Source organism: Protopterus annectens, chromosome 2.part0 (assembly GCF_019279795.1).
Source record: "Protopterus annectens isolate FY-2018-M chromosome 2.part0, PAN1.0, whole genome shotgun sequence".
In the NCBI taxonomy this organism is placed as follows: Eukaryota; Metazoa; Chordata; order Ceratodontiformes; family Protopteridae; genus Protopterus; species Protopterus annectens.
In genome coordinates this window covers 1,672,372,227-1,672,395,994 of record NC_056728.1, presented here as the reverse complement: position 1 = coordinate 1,672,395,994, position 23,768 = coordinate 1,672,372,227, and the positions used below count along the sequence as shown (strand labels likewise).

The following is a 23,768-nucleotide window of genomic DNA, read 5'->3' as shown; positions in this document are numbered from 1 at the left end:
GGACCTCAACTATGTCTTGGAAAAACTCACCCTGCCTCCTTTTGAGCCAGCTGCTACTGCTGATATAAAGTTTTTATCTTGGAAAACAGCTGTGCTCCTAGTGATAACTTCTGCAAGACGAGTTTCAAAGCTACAGGCACTCATGGCTGTGGAACCTTTTATCATGTTTTATCCAGACAGGGTTTCTCTGAGGACAAACCCAACATTTTTGCCTAAGGTGGTGTCCAGTGTGGCTTTTAACCAAACTATTCATCTGCCAACTTTTTATCCAAATCCACAGGACAAGGGGGAGAGAATTCTGCATTCTTTGGACGTACACAGACAGCTTAGATTCTACTTGGACAGAACCAAAGATGTTAAGTTGTCTATCTCGCCTTCATTCTTGCTGGATGGGTTCGGAGCCGACCTCGGCTCCGACTCGGCCACTCTAAAAGCTCGAGAGTTGGTTCCACCGGCTCGAGGCTCCCCTTATATCCCACAATGCTAGGCGAGAGTTACCTCAGATCTCGTTTGCCGCTACAGCTATCGAGGTGTTGGTTTTCTACCGGTTCTTGGTAAGTGACTTTTCTTGTGAAGTTAGTCTATTAAAACCCCTTTAATTTTAATATTTTTACTTATTTCCCTTAGTTTAGAGGAATTCTTATCCCCTTTCTTAAAATTCCTGTTTTTCCCTCAAGAACTTTAAGTTCTTCCTTGGGCCTACAGGCCTTTTTCTTCCTAGTGGAGTGTGTGTGTTATTTTTCTTATTTTAAAAACCTAGTTAGTGGTTTATTATATTTTAAACTAGACAGGGTGTAATTAGTGTGTTGTGACTGTGTGTGTGATTACACCTTTTGAGATGTCTAAAGAAGCAAAGGTCTCCGGATTCAAGAAGTGTGATGCGTGCTGTCAGAAAATGTCTCTGACAGGCGCTCATACTTCTTGTGTCTGTCTGGGACCTTTGCACCTGCAGGACTCCTGTGCTGTGTGCCATGGCTTCAGCCCCAGGGTCCTGCAGGAAAGAAAAAATAAGTTAATTTTAAGGGGCTTACTCAAGCCAGAGGATTCCCTTTCTGTATCTACAGGAAGCCCTCTAAGGCATCTAGGTCTTCGGCTCCGACAACTGAGCTGAGACCTAAGGTTTCTAAGCCTCTGTCTACATCGGCTCCGGCTGGAGCCGATGAGTCTCAGTCCACAGTTTCTGTGGTTCCCTCGGCTCCGGCTGGAGCCGAGGTATTAAAATTCCGTGTCGGCTCCGACCAGACCTTCGGAGCCGACAACTAGGAAGAGGTCCAGGTCACCATCCCTTGGCTCCATTCATTCGGCTCCAGGATCTCCCCTGCTGTCTGAACGGAGCCAAAGATCTCACTCCTCTAGGTCATCGAGGCTGTCTGATCATGACCTTCAGAGGGTAGTGAGTCGACTTCTTAAGTCCGAGGCACTGGCCCAGATGCTTCAGAGCCCGACTCATCAGTCGATGCCTGCCCCGGTCCATCAATATATTCCTCCTTCGACTCTCTTGAGCTCGGAGCCGGGTCGCGTCGGAACCGAGACTGTGATAGCGTCGGAGCCGATACAATTGTCTTCGGCTCCGTCGTCGGCTCCGATTTCTTCCTTGGAAGAATCTCGGCGCCAGACTTCCTTCGTCGGCTCCGAGGGGGTGAGTGGCATCGGACCCTTGTCCGACCCCGCTCTTCCTCTCGGAGCTTCGGCGCTGGTGAGTTCGGCTCCGACATCGGCCTCGGAGCCATCACTGTCGGTGCCGAGGGGGGTTCTTAGCTTCTCGGAGCGGGGACCTCTGGCTTTGCCTGACAGGGGTGCATTCGAGGTCATGCGGAGTGTGTTAGAGCCTGGCTCTACTCCACAGTCGGCTCCGTCCGCCCCTCCCTCTATGGTGCCTCAGGTCAAGTCGACTCACTCCCTCATCCCGGACCGCAGAGAGCCAGCTCCTCAGGAACCCCTGTGGGATTTCATCCTCTTCGAGGCCTCTCCTGATTTGGCAGAAGAGCCCCCTCGGAAGAGGAAGTGTAAGAGGAAACACATTGACTCACCTGAGTCCATCACGTCTGACACAGATTTAGATGATTCTGAGGGTTCCCCCCGTTCCCCTTCTGAAGATGTCTCATTTGCAGACATTCTAGAGATCCTGAAGCAGAGGGAAATTGGCCAGCCCTCAACCCTTCGGAGGATGAATCTGTGTATCTTGAGGCGTTTGGCTCTCGCCCTTCCACCTCCTGGGTGTCCCCCCCCTTTGACCCCCTCATGCAGGTGGTTGCTAAGAAGGCATGGGCGGCTCCTGATTCAGTGGACCCCACTCCCAGGAGACCCTCCAAGTTCATAACGGCACCAGCAGACAAACAGTTCTTGACGAAAGGAGTCTCTGTGGATGCTATGGTGGTAGCTGCTGCCACTAAGAAGGAGCTAGCTGATCCTTCAGTACCTGTCCATCCACCTAACAAGGAATCTAGGTCCATGGACAGGTACGGGAAGCGGATGTTCTCGTCAGCGACATTTACCATGCGTTCGCTGAACTACCTATGCCATTTTACTCGTCTTCAAAGGGACTTGATCAAGGAAGCGAGTGAAATGTTAAAGGACCCTACAGCTGCGGGTTTTCAAGATAAGATGAACACGCAGCTGGCTACCCTTAACTCCATAACCAACTCCTCCATGCGCCTTCTTTCTTACGCGGCTGATGGAGCGAGTAGAGCCGCAGGGACAGGTGTGGCCTTACGTAGGCATGCCTGGATGCGGCTATGCAATTTTGCGGACCCCTTCAAGGCGACTTTCACTAACTCCTCGTTTGATGGATCATCTCTCTTTGGTCCTCAAGTGAAAGAAACCTTGACTAGGTGCGAAACTGATGGCAAGACCCTTTCTGCCGTCGGAGTCCGTTTTTCTACTCCTTCTAGGCCTTACCCCAAAGGCCAGAAGGGTGGAAAGATGTGGTTCCGTAAACAATCTCAAGGGACTTCGCCTGGCGCAGAGAGTCGTTTCCCCGCCAGAGGCAGAGGTGGGAATAACAATGGTAGACGTCGCCCTAGGGGCAGGGGGGGTCCGCAGAACCAGGGCAATCGGGAAACCTTCTCTGACAAGCCCTTTCAGCATCCCTGAGGTGTTGCCCGACTGCCCACCTTCGGAGGCAGTCGGGGGAAGATTGTCACTGTACCCAGAAGCCTGGCTATCTCTGACTCAAGACAAATGGGTACAGTCCATCATTTCCGAAGGCTATTCTATCCCCTTTCTTCGTATTCCAAATCAATCAAAAAAATCCCTTCCAGATGTTCCACCCGCTCAAAGGGATCTAGCGGTTTTGGAGATTTCAAAACTGCTTGCAAAAAGAGCAATTCAGCCAGTTCCAGCAGACCAGCAAGGATCCGGAATCTACTCAAGGTTCTTTTTAGTTCCAAAGAAAACAGGGGACCGGAGACCAATTTTGGATCTCAGTGTCTTGAACAGATCAGTCAAGAAAACAAGATTTCGGATGGTCACGCTGCAGTCCATCCTTCCCCTATTGGGAAAAGGAAACTGGATGTGCTCTATAGACCTTCAGGATGCGTACTATCACATAAAAATGAACAGACGCTCCAGAAGATTCCTCCGCTTCAGGCTGGGAACCAGTCATTTTCAGTTCAGGGCCCTGCCCTTTGGTCTCACCACTGCCCCGGTGTTTACCAAATGCATGGCAGTGGTAGCTTCTCACCTGAGGCGACAAGGATTCCAGGTGTTTCCATATTTGGACGACTGGCTCCTCACAGCTCCCACCAAGCATCTCCTTCTGATGGCCAGGGATTACACTTTTCGCATTTGTCAAAAGCTAGGCATTTCAATAAATTGCGAAAAGTCTGTTTTGTCGCCTTGTCGTGCTATTACTTTCATAGGCGCAAATCTAGACACAGTAGACATGTCCGTGAGACTAACACATCAGAGAATAACAGACATTCACAAACTGGTCTCACTCCTTTTCAACAACAACAGAATCAAAGCCAGGTTAGTTCTGAAAGTGTTGGGAATTATGGCGGCCATACCTCTGCTTCCATTAGCCAGATTCCACATGCGGATCCTTCAATGGATGCTCTTTACACAATTGGTCATACCAGCAACTTCCAATGTCTCACACCATTATGATCACGCAGGTGCAAAAATCATCTCATGTGGTGGATGTCTTCCCTCAGCTCTTGTTGGGAAGACCCTTTGTTCCACCCTCCGGTTGCTACTCTGACAACGGATGCCTCCCTGATCGGGTGGGGGGGGCATTATCAGGGCAGGACGGTCCAGGGCACATGGCAACCAAACGAATGCCACTTGCACATAAATGTTCTGGAGATGAGAGCAGTGCTTTTAGCGTTGCAAGCCCTTCAAGACTCTCTTCCCTTGGGAACGATTGCAATCCAGACAGACAATATGTCTGTAGTGTGGTACATCAACAAACAAGGCGGAACCAGGTCATACCCCTGTGTCGAGAAGCACTCAGATTGTGGCAATGGGCGATTTCTTCTCAGCGGTTTCTGATAGCAACGCACATCCCGGAAGTCCAATCAAATTGCGGACAAGTTGAGCAGAGCTATCCTCATGCCTCACGAGTGGTCTCTGAAAGACTCTGTTGTGAGAGAAATTTTCCTCAAGTGGGGTCAGCCTTGCTGCGATCTTTTTGCTACTCCCCAAAACAGCAAGTGCAGAGAATATTTCACTCTATTCCTTTACCAGGCCAACCCAGCAGAGACGCTGTAGTCCAAGTTTGGCCCCGGGGACTTCTGTATGCATTTCCTCCCTTCCCACTAATCTCTCAAGTGATACAGAAAGCTATCGCTCAGAAGGCCTCATTGATCCTCATTGCTCCGTACTGGCCTCGACAGGTGTGGTTCCCCTTTCTACATCAATTTCTATTGGAGCGACGTGGCATCTGGACCTAGTTCCAGAACTTTTGATCCATCAGTCAGGTCAGTTACATCGCTCCCTCCCCTCTCTGAACCTCACTGCTTGGTTCCTCCAGTTCCAACCTTAGCCAGGCTTCCTCAATTATCTCACTCCGTTCGAGATATTTTGATAGCTTCCCATAAATCTTCCACTCGGAAGATTTATTTGAGTAAGTGGAAACGCTTCACATATTGGGCTCAAGGAAGGGACATAGATCCTTTCACTGCTTCCATCCAAATAGTCCTTGATTTTCTAGCTGAACTCTTCCATGCAGGTTCATCTCCCTCTACTCTTAAAGTTCAATTGGCAGCTATTTCTAACTTTCATGTGGGTATTTCTGAATCTGCCTTAATGTCCCACAAGCTTTGCAAAGCATTTTTGAAAGGAGTTTTTCTTCTCAGACCTCCTATAAGAAATCCTCCTTCTCCTTGGGACCTAAATTTAGTTCTTACTTCTTTGATTCTACCCCCTTTCGAACCTGCAGCATCCTGTTCTTTAAAATTGCTATCATGGAAGACTCTCTTTCTGGTAGCTATTACTTCAGCTAGAAGAGTTTCAGAGCTTCAAGCACTCAGCTGTCGACCTCCTTATCTATTGTTTCATAAGGACAGAGTATCCTTACGAACTAACCCGTCCTTTTTGCCCAAGGTGGTCTCGACGTCAAATCTAAATCAAAGCATTGACCTCCCTGTCTTTTTTCCAGAATATTCCAATAGGTCTGAACAAAAATTACACTGCCTGGATGTTCATCGTCAGTTGAGGTACTACTTGGATAGAACAAAACAATTCAGAAAATCTGATCAGCTGTTTGTCTCCTATGCGGAAAGCAGAAAGGGACTTTCAGTTTCAAAGGTATCATTATCCAGATGGCTAACATCTTTGATTTCCCTTGTATATGAAATTAGACACCAAAACTGCCTAATAAACCTAAGGCCCATTCCACCAGAGCTTTGGCTACTTCTTTAGCCTTCCAAGACAGACTGCCTATTGACACCATTTGTGCAGCGGCTACTTGGGCTACTCCTCACACTTTCATTTCTCATTATAAGTTGGACTTAGCTTCTAGGCATAGAGCTAACTTTGGTTCCACTGTTCTCAGGAGTCTGTTCCGTTAGGCCACCGGGACAAGGTGCTAGGACGGTCCCATCCAGCAAGAATGAAGGCGAGATAGACAACTTAACATATAGAAGTTATGTTCTTACCATAACGTTCCATGTTAGTTGTCTTCTTCTCGCCTTCTTCTTCCCACCCTCCTTCCCCTGGCCTAGACAGACCTAGAGGAGTTGTGATTGTGACCTCTCTTTCTACCACCTCTTTCTTAGGCATATGCTGTTGTGCATATTTCCTGGATCAGGATGTAGGTCACCCTTCTTTCTTCCTGTTGTTAGAGGTGGACTCTGTTAGAGTTATTCTGTTACTATTATAAGCTGGGGTTAGCTTACAAACGAGATCTGAGGTAACTCTCGCCTAGCATTGTGGGATATAAGGGGAGCCTCGAGCCGGTGGAACCAACTCTCGAGCTTTTAGAGTGGCAGTCGGGCCGAGGTCGGCTCCGAACCCATCCAGCAAGAAGAAGGCGAGAAGAAGACAACTAACATGGAACGTTATGGTAAGAACATAACTTCTATTTTTCAGGAAGACAGAGCAATTACTAGTGGCATATGCTGCAGGATCACAAGGGAAGGCTATCTCAAAGCAGACTATTTCAAAGTGAATAGGCACTGCATTCGTTTCTGCTGTTTTCACCATGGCAAGCCAGTGCCTAAGGGCATTAGGCCACATGCAACCACAGCTGCTGCCACTTCAGCAGCCTTTCTCAGGGGAGTACCAACCAAAGACATTTTAGAGGCTGCTATTTGGAGTTCAGTGCACACCTTTACAAAGCACTATCATCTGCCACTTTACTCTAAATTCAGGGCAGGCTTTGCCACTGCAGTTCTGCAGGGCCTCATAGCCGCTCCTAATGCTGTTTAGCTCCAGCCTCCCAACCATAGCTTTGGGACTCTACCCAAATGTAATGACTGCAACAGTGAAACACGAAGAACATAGTACAGTTGTGTACACTTACCATAAATGTAGATGTTCGAGTGTATTCACTGTTGCAGTCCAGGTTACCCACCCGCCATCCCCCTTTTTTCTGCTGGAACTTATCTTTCCTTCTGTGATTTATACAACCTATGTGGTGTATTTGCTTGTAGATGAAGGTAAAGTTTATATTGGTGCATGTATATATATATATATATATATATATATATATATATATATATATATATATATTTTGGCTACCCTTTCACTGGGCACCTGACATCTGGGGCAAGACAAACTGAAGAAAATGGCGTTGGCTGCTTCTTTTATACCCCTGACAACCTGACGTCAGGGAAGGGGTGACAGCAGCCGACGCAGGACCCAAGACTTTGGAATTCATGCCGACTGAGGGCATCCTGCCAGCAGGATTACCCAAATGTAATGACTGCAACAGTGAATACACTCAAACATCTACATTTATGGTAAGTGTACACAACTGTACTTTCCTGTTAGTAAAAAGCAAGCATTTCTAGGAATAGCAGGGTACTCTGTAAAATTTGTGCCCAGTTGTCGGGCAATGGCTGCACCCCCGTACTGACCCAACTACGAAAAATAAACCAGATAAGGTAGTGTGGAGCACAGATTGTGAACAGACATTCCAAAAACTTAAGGAGATTTTGGGAAGACCCCCTGTGTTTGCCAGTCCAGATTATAGTGAAAAGTTTGTTGTGCAAGTGGATATTTCGGATTGGGGGGGGGGGCTGTGCTCATGCAAGTTTTCTCAGAAGGAGAAAAATGCTGCATTGGGGTTAATAATGCCAATGCAAATGGCTTGCGCACGAGAGGAGTGGGTTGATATTCCCAGACAGACCCATTTTTCAAAGCGGCATTTTTCAAGGGTCAGTTGAAAAATGTCCTTGAGAAATAGGGAGGAGAAATGTAAAGAAATTAGACACTGTCATTTGTGCTAGCATGTCTGGATGAATTTCTGTATATAATTTCAGATGAACTTGCGTATTATTATGCCAGCATGACTAGCTATGATGTGAAAGAGTTCTTACTGATTTGTGATGTGTTTGAACAAAACGTTTTAAAGACTTGAACAGTGTCCTTTTACATTTCTAACTGTGCAAGTTTGTGAAGAGAGATTCTAAAGGCAAAATGTCTCAGATACAGCTGATCAGCAGATGATATCAGAATGTTGACAGTTGCTGTGTGTTACTGTCAGAAGGTGAAAGACAGTAAGGAACTTTTAGAAAACAGCTGTTGGTTGAATTTAAAAATATGAAATGAAAATTAGAACTGGAACAGTTGACAGACTAGTACTCAATTGTCAGTTGATCACAGATGTAATGTGCAGTGGATAGCCAAAGAGGACTTACCAGAATTATGAGCCTGCCTTTCCTCTGTTGTAGTAATTTCATTTTTTCTGAATGCTGGACCTCTGTCCTACAGTATTGATCTTATTTTCCTGGTGATTGAGTTCAGTTTGTTTATTGCGAATTACTGTTTTATTACTGAGCAAAATGATTAAAAATATAAATATTTTTATTAACTTACATTGTGGCTGGACAATCTGTGTTTTTCTTTAGTGATTTGAGAGTGCTTTTACTTGCCTCTCCAAAGCCTCTACTCTCCTTTCTGATGTACCAGATTCACCAGCTAAGACACAACTTAACACCCTCCTTTCCACAACATCTCACGTGACTAGGCACTCCATAAAGTGCAGCTGTGATGCTGTGGAAGCTTCCTCACAATCTGCCGCTTCGGGCTCTGTTCTGAGGAGGTACTCCTGGCTGAGACTGCAGCCCCTACCTATGGATGTGCAAACCAGACTGCTAGATGCACCTCTTGATAACAAGGCCCTCTTTGGACAAGCTTCAGCAGAACTCCTCAAATCCCTTTAAGAAAAGGGAAAGGAATTACAAAATCTGAAGCATTTACTGGTGTCACCTATCCCCAGGTATCATAGGAATTATCCACAAGGACTTCCTTCATTAGGAGACAGTCTTCCCACTCTGCCCCACCACAGGCAAAGGGGCGGAGGTAAGCCAGGAAAAACACCACTCCTAGATTCCCTTCTGCACCCTCTTCCACTGCCTTTTGGAGTCAGTCTGACCAAGACAGACCACCTCCACTGTGACTTAAAGCCTCTACATCCCAACACTCCTCTCTCCCTTCATCTCACCCTTTCCCTACCCTCCTGGCAGAAAAATTGCATTAGAAAACTGGGTCCTCTCCATCATTCAGAGAGGTTATTTTATGACTTGGTGGATTTTGTCCCCCTTCCAGGGGATTCCACAACCTCCATCAAACCAGATTCATATATTTCCCACCATTCTCCAAAAATTACAGGGTCAGGGCACCATAGAGAAAGTGTTCCTTCTCAACAAACAGAGGTTTTTACTCAAGAATGTTTCTGGTACCAAGGAAAGATGGTCCTTGGAGACCAATCCTGGACTTATCTGTTGTCAACCTTTCCCTCAAGGTACCTACATTCAGAATGCTCACTTTACATCTAGTCTTACCGCTCATCCCAAACCAGGCCTTTATGATAGCTCTGGATTTGAAGGACGCCTGCCTACACGTTCCTATACACCCAGGCTACAGGAAATTCTTACGCTTTTCAGTAGGTTCCTTGCATTTTCAATTTTCTGCATTACCCTTTGGACTCTCCACAGCACCTTGAGTGTTTAGAAAGTGCCTAGCCCCAGTGATTGCACACTACAGAACTCAGGATATTCAAATATACCCATACCTAGATAGCCTTTTAATTCTTCATCAGGACCGTCAAACCCTCCATCACCACCTACAAAAGGTGACCACTACCCTAGCACAGTTATTCACTATATACAAGGGAAAATCTCACCTCACCCCCCCACTCAAGACCTAATCTTCTTGGGGTGCAGGATCAGAACAGACAGGATGAAGGCCTTTATCCCAGATCAGAGGATAATGGACCTCACCCTCTACTTTAACAATCTTATCACTCTGCCTTACTTACCAGCCAGGGAATTCCTAAGAATGTTAGGTCACATGGCATCCCTGATTCCCATGCTCCCTCTGGCAAGACTTCATATGAGAAAGATCCAGTGGGTTCTGAAGACACCATGGAGTCAACACTTTCACCCTCTAGATATTCCTCTCCCCCTCCTACCGTGCCTGAAGAAAGAACTACAATGGTGGATTACCGCCATGAGTCGCAACCAGGGAATCCCCTTACAAGTACCTCCCCCCTTACAGCAGATTTTTACAGATGCCTCAGAGATAGGGTTGGGAGGAGTGCTACTGCACAACCACAAACAAAACACTGTGCAGGGGAAATGGTCTATACTAAGACAGAGACCATATCAACATCAAAGAAATGAGGACACTTCTTCAAGTCCTACAGACCTTCAAAATAGCCCTACTTCCTGGCACGTTGAAAGTAATCACAGACAATATGACTGTCCTGTGGTACATAACCAAACGGGGGGGATCTTACACTCTTTGCAGTGTAGGCACATTGGACCTTAGCATCAGCACTTCATAATTACTTGCTCGCAGTGTACATTCCTTCAACAGAGAATGTTATGGCAGACACTGTCAGCAGAACTTCAGCACCCTCTCACGAATGGATGCTTCACAGAGAGGTGTTCCTGCATCTTATTGACAAGTATCCGCAAGCAGATCTGTTTGCCTCCTCCCAGAGCAGACAGATGCCTTTGTTTTGCACAAGGGATCTACATCCTCAAGCTTGGAAAGTGGATGACTTCTCTTTTTCTTGGGTGGGGATGTATCTCTATGCCTCCCCCCTTCACACTAATTCAGAAGGTCCTTCTGAAAATTCAGAGGGACAAACCAAAAATCCTGCTAGTGACCCCCTTTTGGCCAATACAGCATTGGTTTCCCCTTCTCCACCTTTTAGCCAAGGGCAATCATCACAGGCTACCCCACCGATTAGACCTACTCACACAGGTCACGGGATTCCTATTTACACCCTCAGGTGACCAATCTCAAACTGAACTTATGGGTGATAGGGTTCTAATCCCCTTCAGGCACCTCTAGTCAGAAGATGTACTCAATGTTCTGCAGGAGGCCAGGAAGCCTAGTACCAGGAGAAATTATGTCTAAAAATGGAAGAGATTCTCCAGGTGGTGTCAAAACAAAAACTAGGACTCTTTACCCATTCCTGTACCCATGGTCCTTTCTTACTTGTGTGAGCTCCTTCATTCAGGACTACCATATTCTTCAGTTAAGGTTAATTTTTCTGCTATTTCTGCTCGTCTGCCTTTTGGTCCCTCCTTTGGCATCAAGGTTGGAGGTCAAGCTGTTCCTGAAAGGGGTACTCCATATCAGACCCCCTGCAAACCAATACCTCCACTTTAGGACTTAAATTTTGTACTTGAAAAACTTACCTTGCCACCTTTTGAGCCAGCACACTTAGCATCCCTGAAACTATGTACCTTGAAAACAGTTCTGCAAGCGGCCCTCACATTCACCAGGAGGGTATCAGAAATACAAGCCTTGATGGCAATCCTGCTGTACCTTATCTTCCATAAGGTCAGAGTCTCTCTAAGGACTTAACCCTTCCTTAATGCCTAAAGTGGTTAATGAGCTCTCACTAAATCAGACCATTAACCTTCCTGTTTTCTACCCTCAACCTCAAAATTCCTCAGAAAGGACTCTTCATTCCTTAGATGTTCACAGACAACTTAGGTATTACTTGACAAATCCAGACCTATTAGAAGGTCCGACAAGGTGTTCATTTCCTTCCACCCAAGGGCTTTAGGGAAGGCAGTCTCTAAATAGACCATTTCTTTTTGGATCTCTAAGGCCATTTGTACATGCTATTTCAGTCATGGCAAAGTTTTTCCTGAACATGTTAAAGCCCATTGAACCAAAGCAGCTGCCTTTTTCAAGGGGGTAGATTACACCTCTATCTTAGAAGCTGCTACTTGGGCTTCAGTTCATACCTTTGCCAAGCATTACAAACTAGATTTAGTCTCCATAGCTAGATCTGGGTTTGCCAGATCTATCTTACAAGGTCTCATTGACCAGGGACCACATACCTCCACTCAGGCTCATACCTAAAAGCTTTGGTACTCTCCCTACTGTGATGACTACTGCAACATGTGAATAGAACATCATAGAACAGTTGTGTAAGAACTTACCATAACCTTAGATGTCCTTCTCTTCCATGTTGCAGTATATGTTGCAGTATTCATTCCCTCCCTTCTACTCCCTCTTTTGTTACTCTCATTACCTTCTTCACTGGTTACTTACCTGTGGAGACATAGTCCCTCATCCAGTTATCCTCAGCAGCAGACACAGGCTATCATGTACCCTATGGTCTGGTCTTCATGTGAGTATGAAGGGACTTCCTTTTAGCTTTCCTTCCCACCTTCAGGGGTACTACTATATGCGGCAGTACATTCTGAAGGGGGTACATGCAGATGTCACTTTTATAGCCTACTCCAGTTTATGGCTCTGACCTAAGACGTCTCATGTACCTTCCTGCTCCAAAGATTTTGGTATACTGGGTGGATGTCTGGTGCTGCAGGCAGCAACCTCCCTACTGTGATGAATACTGCAACATGGAAGAGAAGGACATCTGAGGTTAAGGTAAGTTCTTATACAACTGTTCTTTCTCAGTGCAGCCAGAAACAAAAAGTCTGTACTAGGAAGCTTTCTGTATTGTCTTTGTGGTGATCTAATTGCTACTCTGGAAGGGTGGAGGTTTGAAATTGTTTTATGACTTCCAGAAGCTGCAACAGATCTGAGCAAAACTCTGTGTGTGTATTAATAACACATATGTGCAACATCCTGGCAGTTTCTAGCAATGGGTGTAGCATGGGAACCAGAAGTCAGATGACCAAATGTATGTGATCTCATTCTGTAATCCGTTACTAAAATAATGTTTTAATACTAGGTGAGACTGAAGTATCAGGGCAGTCTGTTTTTGGAACCTGACATAGAAGGACCCCTCACCTATTTCACCTTGCCTTGCTCTAGTAAGTGAACCAGGGAATAGTAATTCTTTAGATCAGCAGGAAAATATAGTAAGATTAGTTAAGTACTGTTTTATTTCCTGTTGTTGAAACTGTGGTGTTTACTGTAAAGAGATATTTAGCATTTTCATGATGTCCTTCAAGGATGCATCTTCAGTCATAACAAATGGGTTGTCCTGTCGTCAGGCAGCCCTTCGGTCGGCCGGATTCCAAAGTCTGGGTCTGTCCTCGGCTGGTGTCGCACTTCACCCGACGTCATCTCTCCTGGTCTTTGGGTATAAAGGCATCAGCCGACGCCATTTTCCTCAGTCTTTCTTGCCGCGTGGCGCCCGAAGCAGAAGCTGTTCGCAAGTGCCGGTCGGTCAGATCCAGAGATTACTACTACCGAATACTACTTCGAAGACTTCTAAAAGCTAAGTACCCCGTTGGGGACTCTTTCTTGCCTCAGCCGATGTCAGAAAAAGTAAATAATTGTTTAACTTGTGGGAAACAAATACCTCATAAGGATTTCCACTCGTACTGCCTACCTTGTTTAGGCCCAGACCATGACGTAGCAGCCTGTTTAGCCTGTGCTTCCTTCAACCGACGAACGCTTAGGCGTCGGTCGGAGTTTGCTGAACAGTTTTTCGGCTCAGATTTTGCGTACATTATGCCGTCGGATCCTCCGACTACTCAAATGGTTAAAAAACGCAAAGAAAAAGACCGACACTCGCGGTCCGCGGTTTCGGCCGAAACCACGGTTAAGCAAACTGCGAGTGTCTCGGTTTCGGCCGAAACCGAGCAAACGGGTCAATCTTCAGCCGAATCCATGACTACTACCGAGGCTCCTGCTACCCTAGTTGAATCGGCCTCTGAAGTTTTGCCTACTAATGTGGTTCCTATTGAATTATCAGACACCATCCCTTTGGATGTCTCTACCCCAGCACGTGGTGCTGCTAGGCCTCCTGCAGCCATGTCTATTAAGGCCTTTGCCAGGGCTAAAGCTGCCAAAACTGCTAAATCAGTGCCTGTTAAGCCCCCCTCACACAGGCCCAGTTCCAGTTCACAAATGCTTACTTTGGCAGAGGATCTCATCTCCTTAATTAGGGGATCCCAATCACACCCAGACAGGGCCTCTCAGCCTCCAGAAAAGAGACCTAGAGCAGAGCCCCCAGAACCAGTGTCCTCTGATGATTCTTCGGATGACTCAGACAATACAGACCATCCAGAGGCTCCTTTTTCTACTTATGAAGATTCCGATGCTGAAGAATCTATTCCATCTGCCTCTCCACCTGAGGAATTTTCCTTTGGGGAAACCTTACATGCCATGAGAGAACAATTCCAATGGCAGGGACAAGATTTCTCAGATTCTAGAAAAAGGCTTAGGACCTTTCTACACTTACCACAACATAGGCCCTTAGCTATACCTCCGGTTTTGCCTGTTGTGGATGATGCATTTAATGATGTTTGCACTGCTCCTGATACTTTAGCTCCAGCCCCTGCCAAACCAGATAGGTTTTACAGGGTACCAGACACTCATCACCACCTATACAAAGCCCCACTTGCAGATCCTGAGACTATCTCCCAGGGGCCTAAGGCAGTAGCTTCGACCTCAGCAAAAAACCCTCTCCCTTCTGAAAGGGAATCCAGGTCCTTAGAGAGATGGGGGAAAAAAGTTTACACCTCTGCTACTCTCTCAGCTAGAGCTTTGAACTGTCAGTTTCATATGATCCAATACCAAGAGTTTATGCTTGATCAGTTAACTAAGAAATTGTCCTCTGATGACTCTTTAGATAAGAAATATGTTTTAGAAATGGTGAATAACATTCAGCAGGTTAGTAACCATTCTTTAAAATGTGGCTATGATGCACTGGAGGCTTCATTTAGATCAGCCATGACTGGCACTGTTATAAGAAGGCATGCATGGTTGAAAGAACAGGTCTTGCGGATCATGTTAAAGCAAAGCTGTTAGATGCTCCTATGGATAAGGCCAGTCTATTTGGTACTCCTGCTCAGCAAGTAATGAAGAAAATGGAAGAGAAGGCAAAATCTGTACAAACAGTTAAGGATTTCTTACAGGTTCAGCCCCCAAAGTTTAGCAGGAACTGGCCTTCCAAAAATTGGTCCTTTCCAGACTCCTCAAAATCTCAAAGAGGCAGGAATAGACGTGCCAGAGGCAGAAATCAATCCAGAGGAGGTGCCTACAGAGGACGCCAGTGGCAAGGCAATAACCAGCGAGGCACAGACACAACCACTGCCACTGCACCAGGACAATCACAGTGACTTGGCTCTGACACCGCCTACCAGGGAACAAATAACAGCACCTTTAGGCGGAAAATTAGCATTATTTTCAAAAAATTGGCACTATATCACAAAAGACAAGTGGATTTTGCAGACCATAGACCAAGGCTACAGGTTTCACTTCCACACCTTACCAGTGAAAAGCGGAATGCCAAACCTACCTCCAAATCAAAAAACAGAAGCTCTAAAACAGATAGCTCAATTAACAAAGATGAGAGCTGTGCAAAGAGTACCACTAACAGAACAGGGCAAAGGATTCTACTCCAGACTCTTCCTAGTACCAAGAAAAGAGAAAAGTTGGAGACCTATTCTCGACCTGTCCGTCTTAAACACATTCATCATTGTCCCAAAATTCAAAATGCTGACCCTTCAGCAACTTCTTCCCATGCTGGGCAAGGAGTTTTGGCTGGTAACTCTAGATCTCAAGGAGGCATACCTGCACGTCCCCATACGACCAAATTGCAGAAGATACCTCAGATTTCTTGCAGGATCAGAGCATTATCAATTCTCAGCATTGCCCTTTGGCTTATCTACTGCCCAGAGTATTCACAAAATGCCTGGCATCAGTAATCGCTCATTGCAGGCTACAGGGAATCCAAATTTATCCATACCTGGACGACTGCCTGATACAAGCGGACAACAAAAGCAAACTGACAAAAGACTTACAAAGAGTCATTTGCTTACTACAAGCCCTGGGATGCACAGTCAATTTAAAAAAGTCAAGACTGATACCATCCCAAACAAGAACATTCTTGGGTGCGGAATTGGACACAGTAAAACAGATGGCATTCCTAACTGCAGAAAAACAAGAACAACTCCTCTTTACTTCTTGGCATTAACAAAACAGAACAAACTAACAGCAAGAAAAGTACTGCAGGCCTTGGGCTTCATGGCATCATGCATAATCCTGGTCCCCCATGCCAGACTGCATATGAGAAAGCTACAGTGGTACCTAAAGAATTTATGGTCTCAACACAGGCACAGCTTAGAAACCGAAATCCCACTAATCCCATGCCTGAAGCAGGAGTTCCTATGGTGGGCTCAAGCATGCCAGTCAAACCCAGGCTTGCCATTCCACAAATTCCAAGCAAGCCAAACCATCACAACGGACGCCTCAGATCTAGGCTGGGGGCCACACATGCTGGACAAATGCTTACAAGGATTATGGACTCCAGACCAGCTGCACCTGCACATAAATCAAAAAGAAATGCTGGCAGTAAAACTAGCAATCCAGAATTTCAGACCATTCCTCAAAGAAGGCCATTTAATGATAAGGACAGACAACACCACAGTCATGTGGTACATCAACAAACAGGGAGGCACGCATTCATACCCCCTATGCAGAATGACTCTGGACCTTTGGAATATGGCTCTGAGCTACAACATCCAGTTACAGGCAATATTTGTACCGGGAAAAGAAAACATCCTAGCAGACATGTTAAGCAGAACTACCTCGGATGCTCACGAATGGATGCTACACCCGGACATCTTCAAGGCCATCACAAAGAACTGGGGAATGCCACAAATAGACCTATTCGCATCTCCACTCAACCACCAGCTCAAGAAATTCTGCTCAAGGACATACCACCCACTAGCATGGAAGGTGGACTCTCTATCCTTCAGTTGGAAAGGCCTGACAGCATATGCATTTCCACCTCTCCCTTTGATGCACAAGGTACTACTGAAAATCAAAGAGGAACGCCCAAGGATAATCCTGATAGCTCCAAATTGGCCAAGACAACACTGGTATCCATTGCTGAGGAGCATGTCTCGGGGGAGGACGTGGACAATACCCCTGATGCCTTTGATGTTAACTCAGAACAACTACAACATCATGCATCCAAACCTAAAAACTCTGCAACTGACTGCCTGGAACATCACATAACAACAGCTAACCCAGACTTATCCCAAAGGGTTAAAGACATTATCCTTGAAGCCCGCAGACCTTCAACAAGAAGGAACTATACAGGAAAATGGAAAAGGTTTGTCATTTGGAGTACTGAAAGAGGAAAAGATGTGTCAAAGATAGAGATTGCTAACATCCTGGAGTACTTGGCAGAGCTTCTACATACAGGCCTGTCCTATTCCTCCATCAAGATACATGCATCAGCTATTTCTGCAGAATACAGCTTCGATCCTCCGGTCTTTTCACATCCTCTACTCAGGCAGTTCCTCAGAGGAATCAAAAATGTAAAACCTCCTAGGAAACCACCATTACCAGCATGGGACTTGAACTTTGTGCTAGAAAAATTGACACTTCCTCCTTTTGAACCAGCAGCAACAGCAGACATTCAACACCTATCATGGAAAACTGCTTTCCTACTGGCAATTACTTCAGCAAGAAGGGTTTCTGAACTACAGGCCTTAATGGCAGTGCAACCCTTCCTAATCTTCCATCAAGATAGAGTGTCCATGAGAACTAATCCTACATTTATGCCTAAGGTGGTATCCAGAGTGTCTCTAAACCAGGCAATCCACCTACCTACCTTCTTTCCCAATCCACAGAACAGGGGGGAAAGACTGCTGCATACCTTGGATGTACATAGACAGTTACGCTACTACCTGGACAGAACCAAAGGTAACAGAAAACTGACCAGCTTTTAGTAGCCTATGCAACAGGAAGGAAGGAAAAGCAATTTCCAAACAGACAATCTCTAAATGGATAGGAAATTGCATAAGATTCTGTTACTCTTACCATGGAAAGCAAATTCCACAGAACATAAGACCTCACTCTACAAGGGCTACAGCCACTACCACAGCTTTCTTACGAGGAGTGGCCACCAAGGACATTATTGAGGCGGCTACTTGGACCTCTGTGCATACATTTGCCAAGCATTACAACTTACCTCTATATTCTAGATCCCGAGCAGGGTTTGCCACTGCTGTTTTACAAGGGATCCTAACTACACCATAATTCTTCTTCCTCCTCCCCTACTTTGGCTATGGTATTCTACCCATTTGTTATGACTGCAGATGCATCCTTGAAGGACATAGTACAGTTTTGTACCTACCATAAATGTAGATGTCCGAACAGGATAGCATCTGCAGTCAGGATTACCCACCCTCCTTCCCCTCTATGGTACTCCTAGGGTATTTACCCTCCTAATAGCTAGCTAGGGGGGGATCTCTTATGGTGTATTTGTTTGTATATATGTACATACCTGCTTATTTTTTGTATTTGCCTACTATTTTTTTGGGAAACATTGGCATTTTTCCAAAATTTAGTTTTCCAAGAGGGCAACTGGCATCTGGGGCAAGAAACACTGAGGAAAATGGCATCGGCTGATGCCTTTATACCCGAAGACCAGGAGAGATGACGTCGGGTGAAGTGCGACACCAGCCGAGGCCAGACCCAGACTTTGGAATCCGGCCGACCGAAGGGCTGCCTGACGACAGGACAACCCATTTGTTATGACTGCAGATGCTATCCTGTTCAGACATCTACATTTATGGTAGGTACAAAACTGTACTTTCTTGTTTATCATTAAATATATTTAAGCTTTCCATTGTGGCTGGCCCTTTAGAAAATATTTTAATCTCTGAGAGTACGTATATATATTTGGTGAGAACTCTCCTGAAAGCCTTGCTGTTGGTCAAACTACCATCTGTACTAATATTAATTTCACTCGGGATAATTGGGTATCCTTGTAAGAGCCTTAGAGAAGCTGGCTGTGGAGTTTCTAGTGGCAAGAACTACAGTCTGGGCTGAGGGGACATAGCTAGCACTGTGTGTGTGTGTGTGTGTGTGTGTGTGTGTGTGTGTGTGTGTGTGTGTGTGTGTGTGTGTGTGTGAAAATCAAATTTCAGAGTGTGTGTGCGCCTGCTACTTGCAACAGGGATACAAAGCATGGATTTCACAGAGAGGGTGCTGAGGACTTGGCTTGGACACTCTAATGAAGACTCAACTCTACAGCTGTGCCAGTGGGGAGTTCTTATTTGGGTCCTAGAAAGAGAGAGAGAAAACCCAGCCACCGAACTGAATGTGCTGCCTGTGTGCTCTTAAGGGAAATTGTGCTTGATGCAGAGAGCTTTATCTGGAAATACTGTGTTTATCTATTTGTGTTCCAAGTGAACATCCCTCTCTAGTGTCAGTGGTGAGGACTCAGGCTCCTTGATTACTGGCTCAGAGGGGGGATGTCACAGTCAGCATGAAAATCCCATGAAGAAACCATGGTAAGGAGTCTGGTAAGTTGTTCCTTATTCCTATAGTCAGTAAAAGATGAAAGATTTTCCACTGGTGAGGCAGACAGCCGAACAATATAAGCCTCAAGAACTGAAGGCCTTTTCACTCAATGAACCACTATTAACTGTAACTTGGACATGTGAGACAAACAACTGAGAAATTTGAGCCAAAGAAAACATTCTTTTATCTTGTTACAGCAGGTACTGCATAGAGAGACCAGTTAGCATAATGATTAAAGTCTTTGCCTCCCATGCACATGAAATGAGGTTTGATCCTGCCAATGCATATGGGGAGTTTGCATAGTCTCTCTTTGTCTCTGTGGGATTCCTCCCACCTTCCAAAAAACATTCTGAGTATTTCCACCACAGACTCGCTCAAGGATTGCATTGTGGGCAGCAGCACAGACTCCAAGTGGTGCCCTATAGGGGAAGAGTTGTATAGACCATTTTCTTTATGCATCAGTTGTGGTAAGCAGTATGCTCTAGATAGGAGAACATGGATAACAGACTGCACAGTGTGGCAGAGCTTAGTCACACAATGGTGTAGAAACTGGCTCAAGCTGATTTGGTCGTTTTGACTAATGTTGCCAAAAAGGGTTTCTATTAAATGATTGAAGACGCATTCTTTTGAATGCGTCTTGATCGAACTTGAAAGCATGAAAAGGCAAAATAGTGAAACGGCATATAAGCAAATTCTTTCCCTGGGAAAGAAATTGCTTGGCCGCTTCCGTTACTTTGCCATTTTCATGACTATAGTGCGATCTCGGAGTTGGTATAATTAAGTGGGGGGGGGGGTTAAAAAAAAATGTTATTTATTTTTTTTTTGTGGAACAGTGATTTTTTTTTTGCCTTGGAAAAAAATCGCTGTACTAAGTGTTTGAGATTGTAAGCTTTCGCTTACATGGGTTCAGTAAGTCATTGTTCGCTTTTTTTAAGTGTTCAATGATTTAACATAGACTCGTCAAAAATGGGCATGGGTATTTGCCAGTGATAAATGGGTTGTAGACCTGGCCTACTTCACCTATGCGAGGGACCCATGCTAATAATGGAAAATGTGTGCCCACCATAAAGTCCAACAGCCATGGCTCAGTGAGCTACTGTGTGGCTGGTGTCCAGTTACCTAGTTCGGGTTACCTGGGGTAGTGCTGTTAAGTGAAAGCTGAGTGTAAAACCAGTCAAGCTGCCAAACATGAACTAAAGATTGCTCCACTCAGTGTAGGTTCACTGGCTTGAAGCAGCTTGGAAGTGGGTGATATGCTAGAAAGGAGACCAGACAGAAAGGCAGTGCAGTAAAGGTGCTTGGCTTGATATTGAATGTCTGCTACTCAGGAAAAGGACATACTAGAAGTGGCATGGGAATTGTGGTGAGGAAGTGGCTTCAGAAGACAGTGAGGGATGTCATCAGAATTAGTGAGACTCATGGCAGTCAGACTCTAGTGTAAGGATAAGACACTAGTCATAATATCAGCCACAACAGGGTTGCAGTAGTGAAGAAAAGAGCATATTCAGACAGCAGTTGCAGGACATGAATTGGTGTTGATAATGGGTGACCTGAATGCACATATTGGGAGAGACAGTAGAATACGAGTCCAAATGTGTGGGGCACATGGAATAAAGAAGGAGATGCCATTCTAGACTTCTGTCTGGCGAATGGCTTGATGGTGGCCAACACATGGTTCAGCAAGTGAGACAATCACAAGATCATATTCAAGAGTGGCCAACTTGCAACTCAGGGGGACTTCCTTCTAGTAAGGAAAGGGCAATGGAGTAGAACTAGATTGCAAAGTCATCCACTGTGAAATATTTGGCCTACAGAGTAAACCACTGGTGTCCAGATTCAGCTGCAAGCAGTGGTCAGAAAAGGGATGCCAGCAATAATCTACTCACCAATCTACAGAACATCAAAGTCAGATGGAATGAGTACTTCCAGAAGCTTCTGAATGAAGTAAACCCCATAGATATTGTACTGCCCCAGACACGCCCTTCAGTGAAAAAAGATGAGCAGCCCAACCTAAAGGAAGGAAGAACAGCAGTAAGGAAAATGAAGTCAGGGAAAGCAGCAGGCTCAGATGAGGTCACAGCGGATGTGATCAAGATGTTGGGTGAGTTAGGGTTGAAATGGATCCTGAGGGTATTCGGAACACTACGGATCGAAAGGTGTTTCCTAGATGACTGGAGAATAACCATAGTAGTGACAATGTACAAGAACAAAGAGGACATCCACAACTGTGGGCAATAGAGAGGTATCAAACTCATTCTGGAGAGGGTGAATGATAAATGAATATGCAGAGTAGTAGAAAGTAAGATGGGAGATGAGCAGTTCAGATTCAGATCAGGATGCGACAGAAATGACCCAATATTTGCCGTGAGACAGATAGTTGAATTAGAAGCTAGAGATGAGGAAAGAGTCCAAATGGCCATACCTAGACTTGGAGAAAGCATATTACAGAGTCCCAAGAAAGCTGATATGGACAGTTCTGTGATTGATTGAAGCCCCAGAAACATTGGTAGAATTAGTGTAGGCTGTGTACAAGGGCCCAGTGGCTCAAGTATGATCAGTGTTCGGTCTCACAGAGGGGTTCCCAGTGGAAGTGGGTGTGCACCAAGATTCCTGAACCCAGTGGTATTCATTGTAGTGATAGACTACATTAGCAAACAAGTTGGAGGGGACAGATCAACAAAGCTGCTGTTTACAGATGATGTGGCCTTATAGACAGGCTCTTGAGCAAGAACTTCAGGAAAGGCTAGGGGAATGGAATGCAAAACTGAAGGCACATGGGGGTGAAACTGAGATAAAGATGAAATAAGACTGCAAATGGGAGAAATCAGAAATAGCTGAGAATTGAGATAGACAGGAAATAGTGGAATGGGTTAACAGCTTCAAGTATCTGGAAAAGGTGGTTGAGGAGAAGGGAAGTCTGAATGAGGCAGTCAAAGCTAGAATCAGTGGGTCTGCGGTCATCTGATACAGTGTCAGGGGTAGTGTATGACAAAAGAATGTCAAAGAAACCGAAAAGTAGTGTGTACAAAACAGTAATGCAACCAGTACAGAAACCTTGGCAGTAAAGTCAGAGCAGTTTAGCTAGAAGTGATGGAGATGAAGTGCCTGAGACAGGTGGTAGGATAGGACAAATGAAGAAATGAGGACATGAGAGCCGAAGCCATAAGTCACTCTAATTGCAGAGAAAGTCAAAGAGACCAGATTATGGTGGTTCAGGCACATGTACCTAAAAGCAGAAGACAATATGTTGAAGTGGATTTGGAGCAGACAGGAAGAAGGCAAGAGGAAACGATGGTGTCTAGTAAAGAGATGGATGGATTGTGTTAGAGACCACCTGTGACAGTCAGGTATGACTCTCGAAGAAGGTAAGAGAGTGGCACTGAATTGAAAGAGATAGCTACAGTTGATATGTACCTGCACCCCATGTAAAAAATGGGAAAAAGGAAGTTGATGATCAGATACCGAATTATTTTTCTTTCTGGGGGGTATGCCTCTGCTAATTTGTGTGCATTTACAAAAAAATAGTGTAGAGTTTATAGATCTGCTGGTGGACTGTGCTAATATGACACTAGTTACATGTCAACTGTTAAGGTTTGAAGCAGTGTTAATTCAGATTTGTTTCATAATTGTCAAAATGGCAGTTGGCTTTTTGCACATCTCTTTTATGACTTGATTGTTGAATTTTTTTTTAATTTTGTGGTTGATTATTTTTCTGAATGTCATGAATTATCAGGAAGTTAATTTCTAGGAGTCTGTCTTTGAGAACACTGTTCAAAGTGACTTCACATAAAGCCTTTAAGTAAAGGATCATCATTTTAAAGGCTGTTTTAAGTGTTAGAAATGTTTAGAGTTGCAGAGAGCAGAATCACAAATAACTCCAAAATTTCCTCAAAGTTCCACTTCATTAAAAAAGTCCCATTATAAATTGCATGGTTCAGCCAGCACTTAAGATGGAATAATTGACAACTATAGGCATTTCACATAAGCTCATCATGCAAACACCTTGTGAAATATTTTAACAGAAATACAAAAGCTAAGGGTTGTCATGTGGAGTGTCCTTCACCTGTCTTTTGCTTTTATAGTTTCATCTCTGAGGTTACTATATGAAAAACCAAGAAAACTAGTCAGACTCATCAAATACAACACTTCATTTCTCAACATTATTCATGTACCATATTTATTCATAATTTCACATACACCTGAGCAGCAGTCCTTATGTTCAAATGCACTACATAAAATAATACTCAACTCAAGCATATTTCACAAAGTATTTTAACTTGTATTTTTGAAAAACTGATTGAAACTGTTCTACTCAAGATGTGATTTGGCTGATGTGTCAGCCAAAAGAAACTTTTTTAAACAATTTAATTTGTAAAACTTAAAAGGTTGTATTA

General features: G+C 44.9%; 1 protein-coding gene across 1 annotated transcript in view; it reads left to right on the top strand.

Moving 5' to 3' along the window:
• VPS13D (vacuolar protein sorting 13 homolog D) overlaps window positions 1-23,768 on the top strand; it is a 3,321,573-nt gene that overhangs the window by 2,161,435 nt on the left and 1,136,370 nt on the right. The window lies entirely within an intron of this gene.